This window comes from Heloderma suspectum, chromosome 5, assembly GCF_057233095.1.
Source record: "Heloderma suspectum isolate Gila_16-S chromosome 5, 16-S_ref, whole genome shotgun sequence".
NCBI lineage: Eukaryota > Metazoa > Chordata > Lepidosauria > Squamata > Helodermatidae > Heloderma > Heloderma suspectum.
Window position 1 is genome coordinate 206,025,752 of NC_139462.1, and position 8,166 is coordinate 206,033,917.

The 8,166-nt window shown below is 41.2% G+C and overlaps 1 long non-coding RNA gene across 1 annotated transcript; it reads right to left on the minus strand.

Moving 5' to 3' along the window:
* Positions 1-511: 511 nt before the first annotated feature.
* LOC146345115 (uncharacterized) lies at positions 512-6,795 on the minus strand. Its single transcript, XR_014792626.1, has 3 exons — positions 6,721-6,795; positions 6,134-6,196; positions 512-1,219 (listed from the first exon to the last, which is right to left on the minus strand). It is a non-coding gene; the product is annotated as an uncharacterized LOC146345115 (long non-coding RNA).
* Positions 6,796-8,166: the final 1,371 nt, after the last annotated feature.

Below are 8,166 nucleotides of genomic sequence, written 5' to 3' on the forward strand. Positions count from 1 at the left end.
TAAATAAAACTCTCCGAACTTCAAGCACATTGATGAAACCAGGTGTAACATCTTGCTATGTCTCCATACCTGTCTCAGAAGCCTTTATGGCTGATTGTTCTAAGATTTTGTCCTTGACACCTGAGGGACATCTAATCCTCCCATTCAATCTCAAAGATTGGTAGGGCACAGGGGAATCGTATGTTTTTTGTTCGGAATTACTGTATGTTAAATTGCTTAGAAATGTAGCATTGTGCCAGTCTAACACATGAAATTGGTTATTATATAAAACCCTGATCAACACAACCGGAGGACGTGTCCTTTGGATCTAAAACAGTTTATACGGAGGACGTGTCCTTTGGATCTAAAACAGTTTATACAGAATGGGCTGAGGTGCTTCAAATCCATGCCTTTGTTTACTAAGGTGTACTGCCTTGCATTGTTCTCCTTGCGAGAGAAGCCAATGTTGTAATTACCCGCATAATGCGATAATGGCAGAAGCAGATGTTGATGTTTCTCTGTTATTTTTGTTAATCTCCACTTAAGTGCCCCCTTTGTCTCAGACTGTCACTTTCACTCACCCTCCCGCTCTCCCCCACCCCTCCTTCTTTCCTTTCTCTTATCTGGCCCCTGAGGAGGAAGGATGAGGCAGGGACCGTGAGACTGTACACCAGGCAGACAGAAGGGGAGACCAGAAAGGAGGAAATGCAGCTTACAGTGTATTTGGTACTTCCTTCTGGATTAAGTTAAATTAAATTCCCTGGAAGAAAAAAAATTAACCTAGACAGATCTCAGAGGATGTGATTAAATAGACATACAAATAGTTTGGCATGAATTTCAGACTGGACAAGTATTGGGACTAGGGTAGATTGGGGCCTTAAAAAAAAGCAACCAGGACTGAGGATATTTGCTTAAGCAGGGATGAGGAAACACTGAATCTGCTGCAAGCACATGCACACTCCTGTTGATCGTTCTGTGCGATTCTTCCAAGGCCTCTTTCAGTTTTTCTGCACCTTGACTTTGATATGTTCTCCACTCCACCAGTATTCGCCATCAGCCAAATAAGGAGAATCTAATAGGGTTTTGTCCATGAGGGTCATCCAGAAAGAGATGAAAGAAGTTTAGGAAACCAACAGGAGTGCCTTTCTCTCTCCATTCTTTACCCAATTCCGCCTTGAAGTTGATTTTGAGAGGTCCCAGCCAACCAGTTTCTGATGGGGTGGGGGAGGCAGGATTGTGCCTGTGAGAGGGAATTATTATTATTATTATTATTATTATTATTGCACTTAATATAATAAAATTCCTAAGTGGTTTACATATAAAAATGTAAATCTTTATATAAAGATTTACAATATTTTTATTACAATAAAAATGTAATCTTTCTGCAAGTGGAAAGTACAAAAGCTGGTTTGAAACTCAACATTAAAAAAACTAAGATCATGGCATCTGGCCCCATCACTTCCTGGCATATAGAAGGGGAAGAAATGGAAGCAGTGACAGATTTTATTTTCTTGGGCTCCAAGATCACTGCAGACGGTGACTGTAGCCATGACATTAAAAGACGCTTGCCCCTTGGGAGGAAAGCTATGGCAAACCTAGACAGCATAGTAAGAAGCAGAGACATCACCTTGCCGACAAAGGTTCATATAATCAAAGCAGTGGTTTTCCCAGTAGTAACGTATGGCTGTGAGAGCTGGACTATAAGGAAGGCTGAGCGCCGAAGAATTGATGCTTTCGAACTGTGGTGCTGGAGAAGACTCTTACGAGTCCCCTGGACTGCAAGGAGGTCAAATCAGTTCATCCTAAAGGAAATCCACCCTGATACTGTAGCTGAAGTTCAAATATTTTGGCCACCTAATGCGAAGAGAAAACTCTCTGGAAAAGACCCTGATGCTGAGAAAGATTGAAGGCAAAAGGAGAAGAGGACGGCAGAGGATGAGATGGCTAGATAGCATCACCGATGCAATGAATATGAAACTGAGCACAGCCGGGAGAGAGCGGAGGACAGGAAGGCCTGGCGTGCCATGGTCCATGGGGTCACGAAGAGTCGGACACGACTTAATGACTGAACAATATCTTTCTGCAACCACTGAGCAACCACAATCCAATACAGAGTCAAGTACACCAAGGGCACAATCCTATTGGGATAGGTGGCCACCTCCAAACTCGGAGGCGACTACCTATCCAACACAGGACAACAGCAGTGCGGAGGGGATCTTCTCCTCTGTGCTTCAGCCACCCTGCATTCGCGGCTAGATAGCTGATCTGGTGCAGACTTTGGCTGAATTATATATGACTCCCCGTTATTCACACATAACTGGGCTGAATCCAGATTTAGACATAGATAAGATCCATTAAAATAAATGGGGCTTAAATGAGTAATGACTGCCATAAGTCCCATTTTTTTTATTATTTATTTTTATTTAAAATATTTCTTGGCCACCTATCAAGGCAGAAGCCCTCCCAAGCAATAAAACACATAAAACCGATACAATATTAAGAGCGATAAAACAGTAAGAATGCAATAAAAACAGCAGTAAAAACAGCAATAAAAACCAACAACAAAAACAGCAGTAAAAACAGCAACAAGAACAAGCAACAATAGCAATCATATCAGGAGAAGGCCAGAGTAAAAAAACAGCAACATTTTCAAGATCTACTTAAAAGACTGCAATGATGGAGCATGGTGGATCCCTAATGACAATTTATTCCAGAGGTGTGCGGCCAATGCAGAGAAGGCCCTCTCACGTGTGGTCACCCACCTTACTGCTCTCACAGGTGGGCAGATGAGAAGGACCTCACTTGCTGATCTTAAAGTGCAGGCAGGCTGATATGGGTAAAGGCAGTCCTTTAAGTGAATTGGTCAAGTAATTTATTTCAGTGGGTCTACTCCAAATATGACTAAAACTGGATCCATCCCATCATTATTTTTTTTTTAAAAAAAAAAACATGCTGGTCTTAAATTGTTCTATTCCCAGGGTGGTTTACAAGAATAATTAAAATTTCCTCACATTTGTATTTGTATGTGCTTTAAAAAGAATGAGTGAAAAGCTGTTGGGAGTATGTGGGGGTGTGACAGACCAATAAGGTTTAATGTTCTAATGTTTCACAATTTTTAATAAAGAATTTTAATAAAAAACTTGTTTTTATTGTTTTGCGATTTTATTGTTTTACATTGCTGTGCACTGCCTTGATGGTTTTTAGCAAATAAAGTGGGATAATAATAATAATAGATCATGCTTTAGAAACTCTTGTAACCTACACACGAATTTGACATACTACATGGATGAATTCTGTCTCCTTTCTAAAATGGTGCTCCTGGCTGTTAAATCTGCAATAAATTTTTAAAGGGTTAACAAAAGTTGGTGTGTGTGCATGTGCGATCCTCAACATACTTTTAGTCTTACTGAAGTCAATGACACTAACTTCTGAGTAAACATGCTTAGGATCGCACTGCACATGTTCAAGTACGTTTCACATCCTATAACTATTTCCAGAGGGTATCCTTATTCATGTTGCAGAAAAACAACGAAGGGTCTTGTAACTAACCTTAAAGATGAAGTGATCAATTGAATAAGAAGCTTTGCTGACGTGTATGATGAAGCTGACCCTCCTTACGTAAAATAAATGTATCTCTTGCTGTCCAACACTTAGCAAAGGAAATCTAGGAAAGGTAAACACTTCTAGCACTATGTAAGTATGAGATGTACATAGCCCATCTTTAGCAACTCTTCCAGACTCCCTCCCTTGTGGTACTTTTTGGCCTTAATTAGAAAAGTAACTTGAGTGAGTAACAGTCCTTTGAGTGATCCGGTGTATTATTTCTTGAGACCATGATCCGAGCCCTACAACTCCATCATCAAATGAGAAGAAAGGTCAGACTAACACACCGTGGACCATCCATGGTTGAGGTGGACATTTTCATCAAAATGTGCTCCTAATGGTTATTATAACTCACGGCCTGTCAGAGGATCCGAAAGGTCATCATCAGCAATGAAGTTCCACAACATTTATTTTCAAATGTTCTCTGATTATTGCCTCATAGCCAACAACAGCAAAATGAGATGTTGACAAACATTAAATGTCAGCACTCAAAGTGTGCCATGTTACTACCAGAAAGGGACTGGATTCCTTAGGGTAAACATTGTGGATTAAGAATCAGTTAAATTTTCTGAGGGAATTCCATTTCCCTGCCAGCAACAGGATTCCACAGAAAATCTGTTGGCCGAATCAAGATTTGGCTAGTAAACTGAGGGACTCTGTCTTTTACTTGTTTTTCTTCTTCCAAATATTCACTCTAATTCAAGGTTACAGATCACTGAAATCTCTTTGCATTTGTGATTTGCTTGTGATCCCAATGTATCATGTTTTGTTTTGTGTTAATCAGGTTGTAACATTTATGGTGCAACCCTATGTATCTTCTCAAAAGTAAGTCCCATTTTGTTCAATGGGGCTTACTCTCAGATAAAGCGGGTACAGGATGTCAACCTTAATTAATTAATTGGTAACATTAATCAGTTAAACACTTCTTTAAAAAATTAAATGTTATTACATGAAAATTATTAAATACATTGATTCAAATAAGTGAAAACGAAGAATAAGAACAAACATTTTCCTGAAATGTATTATTTCAAAAAGCAGCAAGGACACTCCATCTCTCAATACACCTGTTTTCAAACATTTGGTCTTGCCTTGCTTTAACATAATAAGTTAATTCCACCATTATTGCAACATGCCAAACCCTGAAAAGCTATTCTAAATTTTAATTGATTCAGGCAATCAGACTGAATCAATTAAAAACTTTTAATTAACTAAACAGATGTCCTCAATTACTCAGGCAGCATAGATGTATGTATGTATGTATGTATAATGTTAATAGAAATATTTTTTAAAAGATGGCATTTGCCATGTACCATTTTATTAAAGGCATTCTGTTCTGTATGAAGGAGAAGAGATTGCCTCTTCCAAGGTACTACCTGCAGTCAGTGGAGGCTGGTGGCTCTGATGTAAGTGGGGCAGTGAATCTGCTCTGGGTTTCACTCAGAACTAGTCAGAACTCCAAAGGAGCTATCCAAGGTGCTCCACACCTTGGATAACTCCTTTAGAGTTTTGACTGAAACCTGGAGCGGATTCTCTGCCCCACTGATATTGGAGCCACCAGCCTCCACTGCCTGCAGTACTACAATGCATGCATGCATGCCAAATCTAAAAACAAAGCAGCTTTGCTTCTTGCTTCAGAACAATTCTTTTTACCCACTATTGGCAATATAAATTGCAAGTGTGGGTGCCTGATCTGGATCAGGACTGCAGCAGCTGGAAGGCTTAATGCCCCCCCCCACCTCCCACACTAGGGTCCCAATCCAGATCAGCTCCCCCTGCGCATACTCTAGTGTAAAAAAAGACGAAAAAAGATGAAATTGTTACTCTTTAAAGTGATTTATGCTTTGGGTCTTAAATTGGGCTATTCCAGCATGGATTCCAAATTTGAATTAAGGGAAATAACATCATGCACTGCCCTAAATAGCTGGCTATTGCAGGACTTCCATACAATCACAGTACTTTCATCTTGATTGATTGATTGATTGATTGACTGAAAGATCTAGCATATAGCAGTGGTAGGTTTGGAGCTGCTCAACAGGAATATCAAGAAGTCTGAAGTTCTCCCTTCCTACAACGTTTTAACACAAATATTGAGTCGGTGAGACAGAACACATCTTGCACTATGCAAATGTGAACTATTATTCTTATTATAAATACTCGTCCCTCTCTATGTTCCAACTAGTTTTGTTTAGATAGTAACTTTATCATTGCACCAGGGTTTCATTGTTTTTCATTGTTTTTGTTACATTATGGGAGGTCCATAATGAAGCCTTGAGGGAAGATGACCTGTAATACATATAGTTATCATCTTTCCAGAGGGGTAGCTGTGTTAGTCTGTTTCAGCAAAAGCAATAAAGAGCTTCATGGACCTTAAAGACTAACAAAATGCATCTGATGAAGTGGGCAGTGTCCATGAAAGCTTATGCCAGAATAAATATGTTAGTCTTAAAGGTGCCACAGTTATTTCCCGGTTTGCCTTGACTATGTGTAAGGCAGCTTGATATAATAAATAGCAACGTTTAAGTAAATCAGTAGAAATACACATTCCGCTCACTTGCTGTAGTAACAAAAGGTAAGTGATTCCTGATTATTTCCTTTGTTCCGTTGGCAAGTTACTCTGAAAAGAAATCAGAGGTTATCATGTAACACAAGCTGTTAAGAAGAATGGATTCACATACATGTAGAAATAGGACAGTTACCACAGATGCTCGCGGGCTGCCCTGCCCTATGCAAAGCAACTGCTATAACAATTGGTCAACACTCCACATTTTAAGAACAACGGGCGAGCTCACAGGTTACGTGAAGTCACCCTGAGAATAAGCCACCATGGGCTGGTTGTTGGCTCACTTGACGCAGCTTGTTTTCTCCCTCGGTCCTCCTCAGTCCCCCCGCTGGACCCCGGCACGTGTCCAAGGCGCCTTTGCACCAGAACTCCTCGTTTCTTCAATCCCTTCATCAGAACCCTTTCTGCAATCGGTCCGCTGGGGTTGCCGACTCCCAAGAGAAGCTCCCCCTCACCACTCATCAGATAGCCAAGTGGAATTAATTTTCTGAGCCCCTATGAATGTCGGAGTCAGACAGCTGAATCCTGCTTCGCCCGCCCCCACCCCCAACACATCACTCCAGCCCCCAGCTCCTTACCTGGGCCCTCGGGACGCACACCAGCAGCCATCTTCTTGTTCCAGGGAGTTGCCATTTTTAAAATGGTGGCTCTCTGGAACAAGAAGATGGCTGCCGGTGAGCATCCATAGGACCCAGGTAAGGAGCTGGGAGCTGGGCAGCAGCAACAGCACCGCTGGGCTTCCAGATCACACCGAAGCACTTCAGAGTGACCCGGCCCGCTTCGTGCTGCTTCATGCCCCCTCTGCTTCACCTCAGAAGCACCACAAAGCGGCTGGAAGTGCCCCTCTTCGTCTCGGAGTTCGGGCTTTGGGCTGAAGCAGTGCACAGCCCTAGTAGAAATGGCAGAGAAGCAGCAGAATGCAGCTAAACATCAGGGGAAATGTCCAAACAGTATGAGCTGCTCGACAGCGGCATGAACAGCCTGAGGAGGGGATGGGGCTCTCCTTCCCTGGAGGTATTTAAATGGAGGCTGGGCAGCCATCTGTCAGGGATGCTGTATCTTGCACTCCAGATCTGGCATGAGCAGGGCATTGATCTAGAAGAGGACCTCCAAAGTTCTTCAGGCTCTAAAAGTCTACCTCAACTAATGGAGAGCACTAATTAAATTCTTATTCAGAGCAGATTTGTGCATAAAATTATACATAGGGAAACTGGCAGCACAATCCTATGTAGATTTACTCAGAAGTAAGCCCCATTGTGTTTAATGGGGTTCACTCCTGGTTAAGTGTGCATTGATTGGACTGGAGCCTGTAACACATCTGAATATTAGTTTTTTATTTGGAGAAAAAGCCAAGTTAAAAACAGAATAAATTAGAAAGAAGCAGAGAGGGTAAAGAGAATAGCACTGTATCTCCCACAGCACAAGAATAAGTCCTGCTTAAATTTTTTCAGACACTCCATTGATATTAAATCCTTTCCATGCTTTGCAACATTCTTGCTTCTAATGAAGCATTAAAAAAAAGTTGGGAAATTGGGAAATCTTGCAAAAACACCCTCATGTCACATGGGTTTCTGTTTAGCCAGTGTTTATAATTGGGGATACTGAATTTATGGTTGCTTTGTTCAAGAAAAGAAAGGGGGGATTTCTAGCAAAATTAATCAAAATGTAAGCTTACAAGGATCCAAACAGGCTTAGGCATAGATGAAAACATATGAACAATGTAGTCAGACTTGAAATGCCATCTTAAAAATATTATTACAACACAGAAAACTTGTGTAACTTGTGTAACTTTGGATACAACAGTTTAGTAATTATGTCCAACAATTATTATCTGATAATTGATCTGGCCCCTGGCCCCACACTTTATTACCTGGTTTCCAAGAAAATTAGTCATGAATCAATAAACTGCTTTTTTGCGGGCAGTGGCATGAGGATGGGAGATATACATTTTGCCAAGGCCAGGGTCCCAGGGAGCCTGACCTGGTCCACAAGCCTACAACTCCCTGTTGTATCTATATGGGACG